Here is a 19,296-nt window from a genome sequence, read left to right on the forward strand (position 1 = left end):
ATTTGCTAACTTTTGCAAAGAAAAACCTAAATTAAATCTCCTAGGACCTTTCCCATGCTTTGATACCCGAAAATAAACCAAAGAGTCTTAAAATGGTGTCACAAAAACTTACAAGCTTGTTGGGAAGGTGATATAGTTTAAAAACAAAATTTTAGTTGTAAAACAGGGCGTGTGCGTTCGCATGCCCAAGTGGATTTATAAAACGTGTGCGTACGCATAGGGGTGTGCATACGCACAAGTACCAAATGTTACAATTTTGTTCGCTCGCACAAGCTGTGGTAGCACCCCCAACAGACTGCCTTTCTCAACGTGTGCGTGCGCACATGTTGTAAATCATCATTGGTTTTGTGCGCGCATAGGCTGTGCTAGCGCTGCCCAACAACACGCCTTCCCCCGTGTGTGTATGCACAAGGCTGTGCGTGCATACAGGTTTCGAAAAATCACAGGGGTGTGCAGGCACACAAGGCTGTGCATGCACACATACCAGAAATCTCAAAATTCAGCAACTTTGTAGAATTTCAGATTTTGACACCAAACTTTGAATGATCATAACTTCCTCTACAAAAATCCAAATTTTACAAACTTTATATCAATTTGAAGATTTTTCAATGAACTTTAATTCTAAACAATTTTCAACAAATTTGAAAACTGAGGCACAAGTTATGATCCGTCAAAGTTCACCTAAAATCCGTTTTTACCAAAAACCTTAAAAATATTTTCACCAAAACTCTCATTTCAAAACCAAACTACTCGCAATCCAATTACTACTGAAACAACACAAAGTCCATACCACTCATTCCTCAAACTTAACCATCAATAACCTCCCATTTACATTAATCCACACCATCAAAATCATTAATCTCCAATATATAAAATCATCATAAACACTCCTAATTCTTCCTCATTCCTCAATAATATTTTCGTGATTTATTATCTCTCATCAACAATACCAACAACTCCCAACAACCATAATAATTCTCAACATTTAATATCTCAATTTATCAACTCCTTAAACACTCATCTCTAATTACCAACAACATTAATATTCATCATCAATCATCAACCATATCAACAAACCCTCATCAACAACAATTAAATCTCACATTCAACTTTCATAATCATTAAAATACCAACAGTCATCATCAAATCATATAATCATTATCATTATTAATTCAATTCCTTCCACACAACACCACTACAACATCAATCAATCCACATCAACAACACCAATCATCAATTTTTCTCATCAACATCATAATCAAACTCTAACATACACAACTCATAAAATCTTCATCACAATTCACATGCCACATACACAATTCAATCCACCATTTATTTAATTCAATCCTATCTTAAGGTCAACTAGCCTAAGTGTCCAGAAACATTACATATTACATAAAGAAAACCGAAACCATACCTTGGCCAATTCCCAATATGCCCAAACCACCACTTTGAGTCCAAATAAGCTTCCAAAAAGCCAAGCCAACTCCAACAAGCACCAAAGCTCAAACTAACATCATACAGCATACAATCATCAAATCTAGGGTTCATAAAAATAACTAAACACAAGGGTTTAGTGAAACCTTATCTTACCCAACAAGATTAGGGGTAAAATCCGACAATTATCCGCTACTAGAGATCACCTAAACAAGTAAAATAACAAAATCCACTCAAAAACCAAACCCCCAAAAATGCAGAAGTTAGGGTAGGAAACTGGGAAGCAAGTTTTGAATTCTTACCAGATTTTCTTAGATAGAAAGGAAGAGCTTGTTGAGAGCTTCGCGTGGCCACAAACGGCTCTCTTTTATTTTGGGGAGGAAATGAGCTGAAAAGCTCATTTAATGAGCTTATATATGTTGGGCCTTGGGTCCGGTCCAACCCGTTAGCGTTTTTGGTCCGTTTGGTCCATTTTGGGCCAAAACCTTTAAGATTAGTGTCCGGTTTTCAATTCTAAATTATTTTTGTCCTTTCAAAACAATAAATAAATTTTCAAAATTTTATTTTTTTCCTCAAAACACAATACCGGACAGACTTAAATCGGTTCGACCAGTTCGGCTGCCGGTTCGCGATTTTTCTCGGTTTTTCACAGAAAATACATTTGCTGACTCAGAAAAATTCATTGAAACAAAATTTCACCTTTATATTTTCAAATTAAAACTTCTAGATTCTGAATCTATTCGGGGCACTAAAACCATTTTATTAAAATAATTTTTCGTGAAAAACCCAGGTTCTTACACTATTTTTAATGTGTTTTAATTTGTATACTATTAATCGTATTATACTGAATTCTTGCTTAGCTATGATTGTGGAATATATATGATGAAATGGCTCGAAACAATTGATCCACAAAAGATCAAAAGCGGAAAGAGATATAAATATAAAGCTTGGACACAAGTAAGTACTTTCTAAATTAATAAACTTCTTTCTTTTCTTATTTCATTCATTTCTTATGTAACTAATTCCTTTCAATTGAACTGTAGGAAGAGATTGATGACTTCAGGTACCAATATGGTCCGAATCTTTTTTTGCATGAAACGAAAAAAATTAGAGACTAAGTGATTTGGGAATCTGAAACAACAAGACGTCCAAAGCCATCTGCTGTTTGGTGCGAAATTTACACCACAAACTAACCGACAAGTGCACCGGATCGTACCAAGTAGTACCTCAGGTGAATGAGGATCGATCCCACAAGGATTGATAGACTAAGCAACAATGGTTAATTAATTTACTTAGTTAGACAAGCAGAAAATGGTGTTTGAAGGTTCAAAAGCATTAACAGTAAATTTACAATATTAATAAAGCAAGCAATAAATTGATGTGAATAATATATGGAGAAAACAGTTAAGGCTTCAGAGTTATCTATTTTCTGGATTGAATTTTCTTACTAACTTTTTTAATCATGCAAGATTTAATTCATGGCAAACTATATGTGACTAAACCCTAATTCCTTAGACCTTTTTAGTCTCCTCTAAAATTCATCAACTGCCAATTCCTTGGTCACTTAATTCCAATTAGAGGGTGAAGTTCAATTCTAGTTTATATGCCACAAAAATCCTAATTACCCAAATATAAGAGGATTATATGTCACGTATCCCATTAACTCCAGATAATTATAAATTTAGGAGACCATATTTTCAAGCTGTTATTCAAGTAAAGAGCTTTTCCAAGTTATACAAGAACTCAATTAGAAAAATTGTCATACTTCTGTTCCACCCAAATTCATAAGATAAAGAACGAAAATAATTCTTGAGTTATAAATCAGTACATGAATTAAAATAGAAAAATAATAGTATCAATCCATACAATAGACAGGCTCCTAACCTTAACAGTGGAGGTTTAGTTGCTTATGATTCAAAGAGAAAAACTAGGATTCAGGTAAACTGTAAATTGCGGAATGAGGTAGAAGAGAGAAGAGAGGAGAAGATTCCTTTTATAACAAATCCTAATTAATGTAAAATATATTTTCTAAAACTAAATAATATCTTTTCCTATTTGTAATTAAAATAAAAGATTTAATCAAAATTAAATCAAAGACAATTGTGCAGCATCAAGTAGATGGAAGGGGGACCACTGCTCCCTTTTTAACTGGCTCCTGTAATCATGTGCTTTTGGAGAATTTGTGGTTCTGGCGCCTAACTTGAGAAATCTCAAGTTAGGTGCCACCTTTACTGTACAGCTGGAAAAGAAGTATATACTATTATATATCGTTGGAAAGCTCTGGAAGTTAGCTTTCCAATGCCACTGAAATCACATTAATTAAACCTTTGTAGCTCAAGTTACTTTTGTTTGAGTGAAAGGAGGTCAGGGTTGACAGCATCATTCGCCTTCTTCTCTTTTTCTGCGAAAACTCCATCAAATCCAGCCGAATGCTACCTAAAATAAATATAATTGCACACAAATCAAAGTAGCATCCATGGTGGCTAAAAGATAATTAATTCTTGATTAAACTTAACAAATTGAATGCAAATTCACTAGGAAAAGATAGAGACGATGCTCACGCATCACAACACCAAACTTGAATTGTTGCTTGTCCTCAAGCAACCAAAACTAATATAGGCCTAGGATGTTTGCATGAGAGTGAGAGTTCGATTAAGCTCATGTCTTTTCTTGAAGTGGGATTTATAACTGCAATCCTGAATATGGTTGGCATCTCACTATCCTTTGAATCAGAAGAATGTTACTGTCATCTGGAATTAGAATCCGGATAATATTATGAATTCTCTAGTCTTAGCTTTATTCTTCCTTTTAATCCTTGAACACAACAATTTTTCTTTGATTCTCTTTTCATTGGTGCTTTGCACCTTGAGCCTAGCAGTGACTTTAAATATTTTGTCTCAAGCTTCACTTGGCACAAAAATACTACAAGCACTTGACTGGGGAACTCTCTTTAAGTTCTGATTTTTCTTTTAGTTACTCCCAGACAGTGGTGCTCAAAGCCTTGGGCATACTATGCTAAATGCATTTAGTTTCGACTCTAAATATTCTATCTCAAGGATTACTTGACACAAGAACACCACAAGCATATGACTAAGGAAACAACTCTTTGAGCTTTTAATCATGTCTGACCTCCTTAGTCATTGATGCTCAGAACCTTGGACCTTGTTTTTATTTTTCTTTTGCTGTTTCTTTTGCTTTAAGGATTAAGCTTTCACTAATTTCAGAGAAGTCATAATAGTTCTCTAAATTCTTGTTCCTTATATATCAACATCCTTTAATTCAAATTCAGATATGCACTGTTCATGTCATACATTTAGGATTACAGAAAATACCACCACATTTAAGTAAATAAGACTATTCTTCAATATAAACTCAATCTCTCATGCAATACATTATTTTCTTTTCTTTTTGATTTCAAGCTCAGTGAGTAATACATGAGACATTCCTTCAGACTAAAAATCAAATAACAAAATAAACAGTAAATTAAACTAGAATTTAGGAATTGAAATAAAAACTGATCATGCAATAACAAAATAAGCAGAAAACAGGAACCTAATATAGTAAGAACGGGAAGGAATATAGAATGAAAGGAACTCAACCACCTCAGTTATCCTAGTGGCCATTTCATTCTTCAGGCTGTGCTCCCCCATGAAGATGATTTGTCCCCCTTTGGTACCATTAAAATAAACAGAAAGTCCACAAGCGAAGCGACAACACCAAACTTAAAAGTTTGCTTGTCCTCAAGCAAAGAAGAACTGAAAATGGAGAGACATAAAAAAACATATAGAAGAATAAAAATAAATATTAGTACAAAAGAACAAGAAAATAATAAAAAGACAAAAAAAGATAAAAATTAAAATTTATTATTATTATTTTTAGTTATTTATTTATAGATATATAGATAGTGGGGCGTATATATGTATATATATAAGGGGAGGAGAATTATATACGTTTAAAAATATATAGTATGGGAGGGGAGGTATGATATATATGTTATATAGGAGGTGTATATATGTATAAATATAAGGAAGGGGAGAATCAGATCCATGTGATTTGGCTGGGATCCTACTGGATTGCGCCTAGAATTGGTGAAGATTGTGTATCTGGCGCCTGATAAACCATTATTTCATGGTTTATCTTGTGCTCAATTGAATGGTTTTTATCAACTCTTTACCCACTTATTCATACTATTCGCATATTTTACGTTTTCCTTCCTGATTTTGTGCTATGATTAAAAACATGCTTCTTTGGCCTTTAAATTACTAACTTTAATCTTCTCTTATTACCATTCGATACCTTGATATGTGTGTCAAGTGTTTTCAGAGATTACAGGGCAGGAATGGCTTAGAGGATGGAAAGGAAGCATGCAAAAGTGGAAGGAATATAAGAAGTTGAAGGAACTGCAAAGCTGTCAGCCTGACCCTCTCGCACTAAAACACTCATAACTTGAGCTACAGAGGTCCAAATGAGGCGGTTCCAGTTGCGTTGGAAAGCTAACGTCTGGGGCTTCGATTTGATATATAATATGCCATAGTTTTCCTGACTCTAGGCGACGCGAATGCGTGCTCCATGCAGACGCGTTGCAGTGACGAAAATCAGCGTGGCAGATTTCTTCTCCAGCGATTTCTGGGCTATTTTTGACCCAGCTTTCGGCCCAGAAAACATAGATTAGAGGCTATAAAGTGGGGGAATGCATCCATTCATTAACATGTCTTCCATTATTCGCTTTTTATAATTTAGATGTAGTTTTTAGAGAGAGAGGTTCTCTCCTCTCTATTAGGATTTAGAATTAGGATTCCTCTTAAAGGATTTAGGATTTGTTCTTCTCAATTTCCAGGTTTAATATTCCTTTTTATTTATTTTCTCAATTTAGTTTATGAACTCTTTATGTTTGGATTGATTTTCTTTTATTAATGCAATTTGAGGTATTTCAGAATTATGATTGCTTTCCTTTATCTATATAAATAATTTAGATTTTTCCCTTTTAGCTTTGGTTGATTAATTGGTGACTCTTGAGTTATCAAACTCATCGTGATTGATAATTGTTACTTTTGCTAATTGAATTGAATTCCAATAACTCTAGTCTTTCCTTAGGAGTTGCCTAGGACTTGAGGATCAAACTAATTAGTCTACTTGACTTTCCTTTGCTTTAGTAAAGGTTAACTAAGTGGGATTAAAACTCAATTCTCATCACCATCGATAAGGATAACTAGGATAGGACTTCCAAATTTTCATACCTTGCCAAGAGTTTTATTAGTTATTAATTTATTAATTCCTGCAATTTATTTTCCTTGTTCAAACCTTTTGAAACCAAAAAAACACTGTTTTTCATAACCAATAATAAATCATACTTCCCTGCAATTCCTTGAGAAGACGACCTGAGGTTTGAATACTTCGGTTTATAAATTTATTTGGGTTTTGTTACTTGTGACAACCAAACGTTTGTACGAAAAGATTTTCTGTTGGTTTAGGAGCTATACTTACAACGCGATTATAATTCTATAAATTTCTTTACTGGCAGAAAACCGATCGTCTGCGCCGAACTTGGATGGAAGGAAGTTCGGCATCGCACCCCTTGTGTGAAGCAGCTCCTCTCCACACTGAACTTGGTGTACACCAAGTTCGGCGCTAACGCCTTCTTTTCTATTTTTTAACCCCTATACTGAATCAACCTTTGTCAGAGTGGTTAAAATTTTTTCTAAGTGTTCGATTCCTGTTCTAAAATTTCTGCATGATCAAAACACACGTAAAACAAAGAAAAAACAGTAAAACTCAATAAAAATAAAATAAATAATAAAATCAACGCAATGGACAATTAACTAAGGATACGAAATTATCGGGTTGGCTCCCGACAAGCGCTTCTTTTACGGCACTAGCTTGACAATCAGTTCTGCTAATTCACCAGATGAGCGGACCTCTGGCAATCAATCTCGCCTCCAAGATAGTGCTTCAACCTCTGGCCATTCACTGTAAATTTTCTGTCAGAATTCTCTTCCTGTATTTCTACATGACCATATGGTGAAGCTCTGGTAACCTCAAACGGTCCTGACCACCAGAATTTCAGCTTCCCGGGAAAGAGTTTGAGCCTTGAATTATACAGAAGCACTCTCTGTCCTAGTTCAAAGACTCTGATGGCAATCTTCTTGTCATGCAAGAACTTGGTTTTCTCCTTATAGAGCTTGGCATTCTCATAGGCTGAATATCTGAATTCATCAAGCATATTCAACTGAAGCATTCTCTTAATTTCTACAGCTTCTGAATCAAGATTCAGATACCTGATTGCCCAATAAGCTTTATGCTTCAACTCAACAGGCAAGTGACAGGCCTTGCCATAGACCAAATAATAAGGGGACATGCCAATAGGGGTCTTGTAAGCTGTCCGGTATGCCTAGAGAGCATCATCAAGCTTCCTAGACCAGTCCTTTCTCGAAACACTGACGGTCTTCTCTAGAATCCTCTTAAGTTCCCTGTTGGAAACTTCAACCTGTCTACTTGTCTGAGGGTGATAGGGTGTTGCCACTTTATGATGGACTCTATATCTCTGCAGAAGTGAGTCCAGCTGTCTGTTACAGAAGTGACTTCCACCATCACTAATGAGTGTCCTTGGGACACCAAATCGGCTAAAGATATATCTCTGAAGAAAGCTCATTACCACCTTCACATCATTGGTGGGTAGAGCCACAGCTTCCATGCACTTGAATACATAATCAACTACCACTAGAATGTAGTTGTTTGAATGTGAGGGAGGGAAAGGTCCCATAAAATCAATCCCCCACACATCAAACAACTCAACCTCAAGAATTCCCTGCTGTGGCATTTCATGGTTTGCAGGAAGATTCGTGGCCTTTTCACATCTGTCACAGTTCTTCACAAATTCTCTTGGGTCCCTGAAGAGAGTCGGCCAGTAGAACCCGCTCTGAAGGACTTTTGTAGCTATCCTTTCACCACCAAAGTGGCCTCCATAATCAGAACCATGACAGTTCCAAAGAATCTGCTGCCTTTCCTCATCCGGGACACATCTCCGGATTAGACCATCTGAACACCTTTTAAAAAGGTACGGTTCCTCCCAAATGTAGTACTTTGCATCAGTCAATAGCTTCTTTACTTGTTGCCTACTGTACTCCTTTGGAATAAAATTCATGGCTTTGTAATTCGCAATGTCTGCAAACCATGGAGCCTACTGAATGAGGAACAATTGCTCATCTAAAAACATCTCAGTCATAGCTGTGGGTGGTTGTACTCCTGCTTCAGGCTCAATTCTGGAGAGATGGTTAGCTACTTGATTTTCCGACCATTTCCTGTCTTTTATCTCAATATCAAACTCCTGAAGGAGTAACACCCATCTGATTAATCTTGGTTTAGAATCTTGTTTGGTTAGACGATACTTCAAAGCAGCATGATCAGTATAAACAATAACCTTAGAACCAATTAAATAGGACCTAAACTTATCAACAGCATACACAATAGCTAATAATTCTTTTTCTGTAGTTGTGTAATTCTTTTGGGCATCATTTAACATACGGCTAGCATAGTAAATGACATGTATAAGCTTATCATGCCTCTGTCCTAAAACAGCTCCTATAGCAAAGTCACTAGCATTACACATTAATTCAAATGGTAAATTCCAGTCAGGAGGAGCTATGATGGGGGCAGAGATAAGGTTTGCTTTCAGAGTTTCAAAAGCATGCAGACATTCAGCATTAAAAACAAAGGGAACATCAACAACCAACAGGTTGCTTAATGGTTTAGCAATTTTAGAAAAATCCTTTATAAATCTTCTATAAAATCCTGCATGACCCAAGAAACTCCTGACTGCCTAACATTAGCTGGTGGTGGTAATTTTTCAATTACCTCCACCTTTGCTCTATCAACCTCAATTCCCTTACTTGAAATCCGGTGTCCAAGAATAATACCTTCTGTAACCATAAAATGACATTTTTCCCAATTTAAAACAAGGTTTGATTCTTGACACCGTTTCAAGGCAAGAGATAAATGCTTAAGGCAGGATTCGAAAGAATTACCAAAAACAGAAAAATCATCCATAAATACCTCAATGAACTTTTCAACCATATCAGAAAAAATTGAAAGCATACACCTCTGAAAAGTTGCTGGAGCATTACAAAGTCCAAAAGGCATTCTCCTATAGGCAAATACTCTAAAGGGGCATGTGAATACTGTCTTCTCTTTATCTTGAGGGTCCACTGCAATTTGATTATATCCAGAATATCCATCTAGAAAAAAAATAAAAAGCATGACCAGCTAACCTCTCAAGCATCTGATCAATAAAAGGCAGGGGGAAGTGATCCTTCCTTGTAGCAGTGTTGAGCCTCCTGTAGTCTATACACATTCTCTAACCTGTGACTGTTCTTGTAGGAATAAGCTCATTCTTTTCATTCTTGATCACTGTCATCCCTCCTTTCTTGGGAACTACCTGCACAGGACTTACCCAAGGATTGTTAGAAATAGGGTAAATAATACCTGCTTTCCATAATTTCATTACCTATTTTTGGACCACTTCTTTCATGGTTGGATTGAGTCTCTTTTGTGGTTGCACAACTAGTTTAGCATCATCTTCAAGGAGGATCTTGTGCATATACTTGGTTGGACTAATCCCCTTCAAGTCACTAATGGTCCACCCAAGAGCTGTTTTATGGCTCCTGAGCACTGAAATAAGTGCCTCTTCCTCTTCAGGCTTCAAGGAAGAGCTAATAATCACTGAATGTGAATCATTTTCACCCAAGAATACATATTTCAGAGAAGGAGGCAAAGGTTTGAGCTCAAGATTGGGGGCTTCCTTCTCTACTATAGGCGTGTTCATCTTTCCCTTTTGGGGTGGTGAATCATCAATTTCAACTAACTCATACTCAGAACTAGGCTCTAAGACATCATCAAGTACCTCAGCTTTCAGAACCTCTTGAACAAGTGGTTCAATAATATCTATTTTTAAACACCCTTCAGAATCATTAGGATGCTTGAGAGCTTTATAAACACTAAGGACCACCTGTTCTTCATTGACCCTCAGGGTTAATTCACTCTTTTGCACATCAATCAGAGCTCTACCTGTAGCTAAAAAGGGTCTACCAAGAATATTAGAGGATTTTACATCCTCTTCCATGTCTAATATAACAAAATCAGCAGGAAAAATAAATGGTCCTACTTTCACAAGTAAATTCTCAGCAACACCACCGGTAATTTAATAGAAAGATCAGCAAGTTGAAGAGAAATACGAGTGGGTTTTACCTCCTCAATTTGAAGCTTTTTCATCACTAAAAGTGGCATGAGATTGATGCTAGCTCCAAGATCACATAAAGCTCTCTGAATGGTGACATCTCCAATGGTGCAAGGAATCACAAAGCTTCCTAGATCCTGCATCTTTTTAGGAATGTTATGTTGAATAATAGCACTGCATTTCTTGGTTAACACCACTGTTTCTTGTTCCCTCCAATTCCTCTTGTTAGTCAATAATTCTTTCATAAATTTAGCATAAAGAGGCATTTGCTCAAGAGCCTCTGCAAAAGGAATGTTGATGTGTAGCTTCTTGAAGACTTCTAAAAATTTGGAAAATTGCTTGTCCTTGGAAGCCTTCTGAAGCCTCTGATGATATGTCATTTTTGGCTTGTATTCAGGAGCCTTTGGCAATGTAAGATATGCGTCAAGAGAGTCTGGGAATGGGTTGTCTGCACGCTTTGGGGGGGCGTGCTCTACTTCTTCCTTCTTCTCCTCTAGAGTTACTGGAGTTTCTTTTTCAACTAGCTCCTCATTGACCTTGGTCTCAGAACCAGCCACTTTACCACTTCTCAATTGAATAGCCTTGCAATCTTCTCTTGGGTTCACCACTGTATCACCAGGAAATGTATTTGAAGACCTCTCAGGCATTTGCTTGCTCAATTGGCCCATTTGCACCTCCAAGTTTCTAATAGATGCCCTGGTTTCCAACATAAAACACCTCATCATCTCCCAATTAGAATCCTGTTGGGGTTGAGAATTTGCCTGTTGAGGTTGTTGTTGTGGATGAGATTGAAACTGGTGGTTATTTTGATTATTCTGTTGGAAGCCGCCCTGAGAATTATTGTTGAAATTCTGTGATCTCTGAGGTTGGTCTCTCCACCCAAAATTTGGATGATTTCTCCACCCTTGATTGTAGGTCTTAGAGTATGGATCATTGTTGGGATTCCTAGAGCCACTCCCTATGTAGTTGACCTGTTTAGAAGAGGATTGACCATAATCATAATTATCATTGTGCACAAAATTACCTGTCATGTCATAAGGGACCTCTTGAGGTGCATTCTGAGTGTTGACAGTTGAAACTTGCATTCCACTCAACTATTGAGTAAGTAGATTTATTTGCTGAGACATAAGCTTGTTCTGAGCAAGATAGTATTAACAGCTTCCACTTCCAACACGCCTCTCTTCTGAGAGGTCTCAGAGTGCAAAGGATTCATGTTGGAGGAATATAAGTATTGGTTGTTAGCAACCAACTCAATAAGCTCAATAGTCTCCTCTAGTGTCTTCTTCATGTGCAAAGAACCACCTGCAGAATTATCCAAGCGCATCTTGGACATTTCACATAAACCCTCATAAAAGATATCCAGCTGAGTCCATCGAGAGAACATGTCCGGAGGGCATTGCCTAGTAAGTAGCTTAAATCTCTCCCAAGCTTCATAAAGGGTCTCACCCTCTTTCTGTCTGAAAGTCTGAACCTCCATCCTTAGCTTAGTAAGCTTTTGAGGTGGGAAAAATTTAGTCAGAAATCCAGTGACTACCTTGTCCCAAGTATCCAGACTCTCCTTGGGTTGGGAATCTAACCACAGTTTTGCTCTATCCCTCACAGCAAATGGGAAGAGCATGAGTCTGTATACCTCAAGATTCACTCCATTGGTCTTCACAGTATCACAAATCTATAGAAAATCCGAAATAAATTGATTCGGGTCTTCCTGAGGGAGTCCATGATATTGACAGTTCTGTTGCACAAGAGTAACTAGCTGTGGCTTCAGTTCAACGTTGTTTGCAACTATAGGAGGCACCATAATACTTTTGCCATAAAAGTCTACATTAGGAGCAGTGTAAGAGCTAAGCACTCTTTTAGGTTGCTCATTCCCAACTGGATTTGCCACATTGGCATTAACAGCATTATTATTATTATCCATGTTGGACTCTGTAGCTTTGTAAAGTCTTGCTTGTTGTAAACGCCACCTAAAAGTCCTTTCAGGTTCAGGATCAAAGTCTAACAGAGGTTTCTTGTCCCTGTTCCTGCTCATAAACAGACAGAAGACAAGAAAAGATAGAATTCTCTATGTCAGAGTGCAGAGAATTTCCAGTGAGATAACATGTGTAAAGAAATAAAATAAAAAATATGCTGAATAAAATAAACACTAAAATTCAAAAATTACTATTAAAATTAAGACAAAAATTTTGAAATTGTTAGGCAAATTAAATAAAAAAAATTAAAATAAAACTAATTGGGAACACCAAACTTAAGTTCAAAAATTAAGAATAAAAATATTAGTACTAATTTAAATATATATATATATTATATTTTTTTTTCGAAAATAACAAAGCTTAAAATTTAAATGAGACTAATAAAATAAGAAAAAAATAAAAATATTAAAAGAAAATAAAGAAGGAAAAACGAAAATGAACTAAAATGAAATAAAAAAAGAAATGAAAGAAGGTGGAAACAATCACAATTGACGTTAAAGAAATAAGAAAAAAATGAAATGAAGACAGGGGCTTGATGAACGAATAGGAAGAAAAAAATTAAAGGAAAAAAATGAAAAATAAAAATTAATAATACTAAAATAAAACCAATTAAACGAAAAATTATATAATATAAGCAATCAAACAATGAGTAGTTGTCAATCACAATCAATCCCCGGTAACGGCGCCAAAAATTTGGTGCGAAATTTACACCACAAACTAACCGGCAAGTGCACCGAGTTGTACCAAGTAGTACCTCAGGTGAATGAGGGTCGATCCCACAAGGATTGATGGACTAAGCAACAATGGTTGATTAATTTACTTAGTTAGTGATGCCAAGGCATCTTAGGCTAGTTTCACTAGCATTTTTTTGTTAGTTTTAGTGGTTTTATGCATTTTCTTGAGCTTAAAGTAACCAAGAATGGTTAAATGAATAACAAAGCAATGAATCATCCAAACAGTATGATTTTGATGCAAATTCCATGAGTTTTTAGTTATATTACTTGAATGCTATGAATGGAAGATTTCTCATGAAATTTTGCAAGACTTTGATGCAATTGTTTGGATGATTTCAGGGAAGAAGAGGCTAGGCAAGGAAGCAACAAAATCAATAAAGGAAGCTTGAATATCACATGTGGAGTTTAAGTTCCAGTTTAAGCTTAAACTGGAGCTTAAACGCCAGAATCATGAAGGCTAAGAAATGCTGGAACTGGCGTTTAACCTCCAGTTTAACCTTAAACTGGAAGTTAAACGCCAGAATGAGAATTTCACCAAGGGAGCATTTCCACGTTTAAGCTCCAGTTTAACCTTAAACTAGAGCTTAAACGTGTTCAACACAATTTCACCCAGGAAGCATTTTCCACATTTAACCTCCAGTTTAACCTTAAACTGGAGGTTAAACACCAGAAGTAAGAAAGGCACCAGGAGCATTTCCACGTTTAAGCTCCAGTTTAACCTTAAACTGGAGCTTAAACGTGTTCGACTATTTCTCTCCTCCAGGGTTGCTTTCTTCATTTCCACGTTTAAGCTTCAGTTTAACCTTAAACTGAAGCTTAAACGTGTTCGACATTTCACACTCCTGGGTTGCTTTCTTCCATTTCCACGTTTAAGTTTCAGTTTAACCTTAAACTGAAACTTAAACTTCAACTTAAACGCCACTTTTTGAAAGGGGTTTCTGGGCCAAATATATTGAAGTTTAAGTTAGCATTTGAGCACAAACATTAACTTAAACGTATTATGGTATGAAACCCAATTGAATATCATGGTTTATGGGATTGGGCCTGAAGAATTGATGAGTCTGGAGCTTCAATTTGTTGAGTCTTGTGTCATTACTTGTTTATCACTAAGTTTGCTCAATGAATGTTACAGAATTGGATCACAGCCTCATCAGGATTATGGACCATAAACCTAAAGCAAAAGGAAATCAGGGAAAGGCCTCAAAGCCCAAGAAACACAACAGAAGCTCAATTTAGAAAGTGTATAAATAGGATAGAATTTAAGTTAGGAGAGGGGGATACACAGAGAACTTTGGATCATTTTCCTTTAGTTTTGTAATTGAATTCAGAGCTATGACTCACTAAACCCCTTTCATTGGGTTAGGGAGCTCTATTGTAATTCAATGAATCAATAATAGTTTTATCTTCTTCTTCAATCTTTTCTCTTGAATTTTGTTAGAAAGCTTCTCGATCTAATTCCATTGGGTAGTTGTCTTGGGAAAGAAACTTCCCATAATTGGAATCCTTCGGAACCTTGGGAAAGGAATGGAGGATTCATGCTAGAGAAGCTTTCTCACAGTGAATTGGATTGGGGTTTGGATGGATATTGTGACATGTAATCCTACCAAATTGTGGTTCATGAAACTGTGTGGTATAATCAGTGATCGAGCATCATCTCTTCTTATGAACATTTAAACCAAGGGATTGGGAATTTGTTTGTTTTTAGAGAGAATTGGTGAGCCAAGGGATTGGGATCCAATCATATAAGATTGCCAAGCAAAATTTAATGAATGCATTGGTTGAGGAAGGGATAAAAGTTGTTTTGATTCGGAGATCTCAATATCTCCTAACACCCAATGAATTCCCATTTCTGATTTACCACTTTCTCTTTACATTCTGCAATTAAATTCATGCAATCACCCCCAACCCTTTTAATTTCAGCAATTTAGCTTCTCGCTCTTTAATTCATGCAATTTTACATTCCGCAATTTTCATCTAAATCTTGATTCCGCTCAACTAGAACATACTTCTAATCCGAATTGCTCACTCAACCAATCCTTGTGGGATTCGACCTCACTCTATTGTGAGTTTTTTACTTGACGATAACCGGTGCACTTGCCGGAAGGAATTTTGCCGATCGTGCAATTTCCTAAATCGTAGCATAACAAGTTTATGCGCATCAAGTTTATGGCGCCGTTGCCGGGGATTGGTTTTCGATTGACAATTCTCAAATTGGAAGTTAACTAGATTGAGCATTTTTCTTGCTTTGTTAATTCAGTTCAAGTTACTTGTTGAATTTTAATTTCTGCACTCTGTTACATGCTTTCTTTCTTTATGCCTTTAAATTCAAGCAACTAACTCACTGACTCACTAACTATTTGAATTAATTCCTCAACTGCTCTAACCATACTCTTCCATCAACCAAGAGTATTTCACTTGTTTGTTGCCTGTGCTGTGTTCTTGTATGACAGGTAGGAGAGGAGAGACATCAACTCCTCATTATACCGAACCAGAGAGGACCCTTCATAGACTTAGAAGGGAAGCAAGAGGGAAGAGAGTACTGAGAGAAGAGGAATCTGAAGGAGAATCTGAGGACAATTTTAAGGAAGCTCTAGATCTCAACATGGATAGAGAAGTTCACAACCATGAGAGAGCTGATGGAAACAATGCCATTCCCGAGAGGAGGGTTCTTAGTTCATACATAAACCCAACCTCTGGGAATTGTGGTAGCAGCATTCAGAAACCACCGATTCAGGCCAACAATTTTGAACTCAAACCACAGCTAATATCACTTGTGGAGGATCATTGTTCATTTGGTGGGAGTGCTAACGAAGATCCAAACCAACATCTCACAAAATTCCTGAGAATTTGCGACACTGTGAAGTCCAATGGAGTCCAGGAAGATACCTATAAACTGCTCTTGTTCCCATTTTCACTTAGGGACAAGGCAGCTAAGTGGCTGGAATCATTCCCAAGGGGGAGCCTAACAACCTGGGATGAGGTGGAAAGCAATTTTCTGGCACGTTTCTACCCCCCACAAAAGGTCAATAGGCTTCGATCTGAGGTTCAGACCTTTAGACAACAAGATGGTGAAACTCTTTACGAGGCATGGGAGAGATTCAAGGATTTGACAAGGAAATGCCCACCAGACATGTTCCATGACTGGGTGCAATTGCATATTTTCTATGATGGACTTTCTTATGAATCAAGGAAGGCTGTAGACCATTCATCAGGAGGTTCATTGAACAGGAAAAAGACTGTGGAAGAAGCCATTGAAGTGATTGAGACAGTGGCTGAGAATGAGTACTACTATGCTTCAGAGAGACACAACACTAAGGGAGTCATGGAGCTGAGCCATGTTGATACAATTTTAGCCCAAAACAAGGTGTTTGCCAAGCAACTAGCAGAGCTCACCAGGAAATTAGAAACAAAGCAAGTGGCTGCAATACACACACAAGATCAAGAGGAAGTAAGCACTGAAGGAGGTGATTGGGAAGAGGCCAACTATGTGGGAAACCAACAAAGGCAATCATATGATCCACATTCCAACACTTACAATCCAGGATGGAAAAACCACCCAAACTTTGGGTGGGGGAACCAGCAAAACCAACATAACAAGTCCACATACCAAAACTCCAACCAAAGATCATACCAAGCCACACAAAACACTTACTCCCAACCATCATATCATGGCCAAAATAATCAACCTACCCAACCTAATCCGAACCAACAATTTCAAGATCAATTAAACAGGATAGAAGGAATGCTGGCAAACATGGGTCAGGACATAAGTGAGTTGAAAAGCTTTAGGGATGATGTGAGATCTACCTTAAGGAACCATGGTGAAAAACTCAAGAGGATGGAGTCTCAAGTAGGAGAGCTATCTCAACAGGCCCCCAAGTCAACTACAGTGTTCCCTAGTGACACAGAAAAGAATCCTAAAGGGGAACAAAAGGGAGTGAGATGGGAAGAATGCAAGGCCATCACCATATTGAAGGAAGTCTCAGAAGAAGAAGGAATCAGACCCTCAGAACAGGAGCCAGAAATCTTGAAGGAAGGTGTGGAAGAAGCTAAGCAGGAAAGTGAAACTGAGCAAGCCAAGGAACTGCAAAAAGGCATGCTGGAAACATACCAACCAAAAGCACCATTTCCTCAGAGGTTAGGAGGAGGTGAAAAAGGGAAAACCTATTCAAGGTTTTTAGAGACATTTAAGTCTCTCCATATCAATATTCCCTTTCTTGAGATTCTCCAGCAGATGCCTACACATATCAAGTATTTAAAGGAATTGCTGAGCAAGAAAAGAGTTTTGAAGGGAGGACAAACTGTAATAATGAACAAAGAATGCAGTGCCCTCATCAAGAAGGACATAGTCTCTAGGAAAACAGACCCAGGAAGTTTTCATATCCCCTGCATCATAGGGGAAACAAAAATTGACAGAGGATTCTGTGATCTAGGAGCTAGCATAAATGTGATGCCTCTGACTCTTATGAAGAGGCTACAACTGAATGAGGTAAGATCCACTGATGTAATCATACAACTAGCTGACAAAACTCAGAAGCAAGCTGAAGGGGTAGTTGAGAATGTGCTGGTGAAAGTGGGAAATTATTTCTTCCCCACAGACTTTGTCATTTTGGACATGGAGGAAAGCTACCTACACCCTATCATTCTGGGAAGGCCATTTCTAGCCACTGCTAGAGCGCTCATAGACGTAGAACAAGGAGAGCTAATTTTGAGAATACATGATGAACAGCTCATTTTCAATGTTTTCAAACCTGCATCTGAGCCTGAACCAGAACCTGAAAAGCCTAAGGATGATAGTAGCCATCTGTGTTTGGAGGAAAGCAATCCAGCAGCTGAAACTCTGAAACAGTCCTCGGAAGGCAAACAAGAATTGCAAGAGTTAAAGCCACAAGAATCAATAGAAACAGATCAGAAGGATCCTCCTGGCATAAGGGTCAATAAAGAAATCCTCAAGAGAAAGGGAAGAATTGTAAAGAAATTGCCAAGAGGGTGGAGAAACAAGAAAATTCCCACTGAAGGTTTCTCTCCGGGAGATAAAGTGATATCAAGTCATTATCTGCTAATCCCACCTGGCCTCAAAACCATTCCTTCCCAGCTCCCTCAAGTGTTCACAATCAGGAAAGTTCTTTCTATGGAACATTTGGAAATCATGAAGGAATCAAATGGGGACGTTTTCATAGTGAGAGGAGAGGACATCAAGCACTACAATCCACCCTAACAAGGGGCAACCGTCAAGCTAATGACGTTAAAGAAGCGCTTGTTGGGAGGCAACCCAACCTGAGGTAATACTCCCTTGCTGTTTCTTTTATTTGTTTCAATAAAAAGGTGAAGTAGTTTCTGTGCATTGCAAAGAATTAAGTTTGGTGTTTCACATCAAACAATGAATTCGTGGATCAATAATTCAAAGGGGAATGTGTGACTCTAAGTTTGGTGTTCCACCACACAGATCAACTGAACACAACAACCTTTGAATTATATGAAAGGAACAACCATTCTAAGCAATCACAGGAATGCTTAAAATCCTTAGCAGCAACTTCATTCCAAGGAGAACTCAAGGATTCAAAGAACAGAGAAGTAAGTAGGAGACTAAGTTTGGTGTTCACACACCAACTTAAGACTCAGACACTTACCCATACATAGTTGAGCTAACCACTCAAGTGCTTGAGAAGCAAGCAACTTCATCACTCTTTGCAGGAAAGGAAACAAGGATCTTAAAGCATGAAGCAACAACTAGGAGAAGAAGGAGAAATCAAATTGTTTCCTGGCAACAAAGAGAAAACAAGGAATTTCACAAGGTGGTGTTGTTCCTTAACAATTCTTTAAAAAGGGCAAACAAAAGCATGCTTGTTCTGGTTTAAACTGTAATTGTTGAATCTTTCTGGAATGTGAAGTTTCTAGTATGTTTGTCTGTTTATTGCTTTGAATA

At 37.4% G+C, this 19,296-nt stretch overlaps 2 non-coding genes across 2 annotated transcripts; one reads left to right on the forward strand and one right to left on the reverse strand.

The window, feature by feature from the left end:
- Positions 1-12,045: 12,045 nt before the first annotated feature.
- Positions 12,046-12,151, forward strand: LOC148547761 (small nucleolar RNA R71). The gene has a single exon (XR_015897260.1). It is a non-coding gene; the product is annotated as a small nucleolar RNA R71 (small nucleolar RNA).
- Positions 12,152-16,398: 4,247 nt separating this feature from the next.
- LOC148547762 (small nucleolar RNA R71) lies at positions 16,399-16,502 on the reverse strand. The gene has a single exon (XR_015898659.1). It is a non-coding gene; the product is annotated as a small nucleolar RNA R71 (small nucleolar RNA).
- Positions 16,503-19,296: the final 2,794 nt, after the last annotated feature.

The sequence above is a fragment of the Arachis ipaensis genome, chromosome B8, assembly GCF_059453495.1.
Source record: "Arachis ipaensis isolate K30076 ecotype BB chromosome B8, ASM5945349v1, whole genome shotgun sequence".
Taxonomy (NCBI): Eukaryota; Viridiplantae; Streptophyta; class Magnoliopsida; order Fabales; family Fabaceae; genus Arachis; species Arachis ipaensis.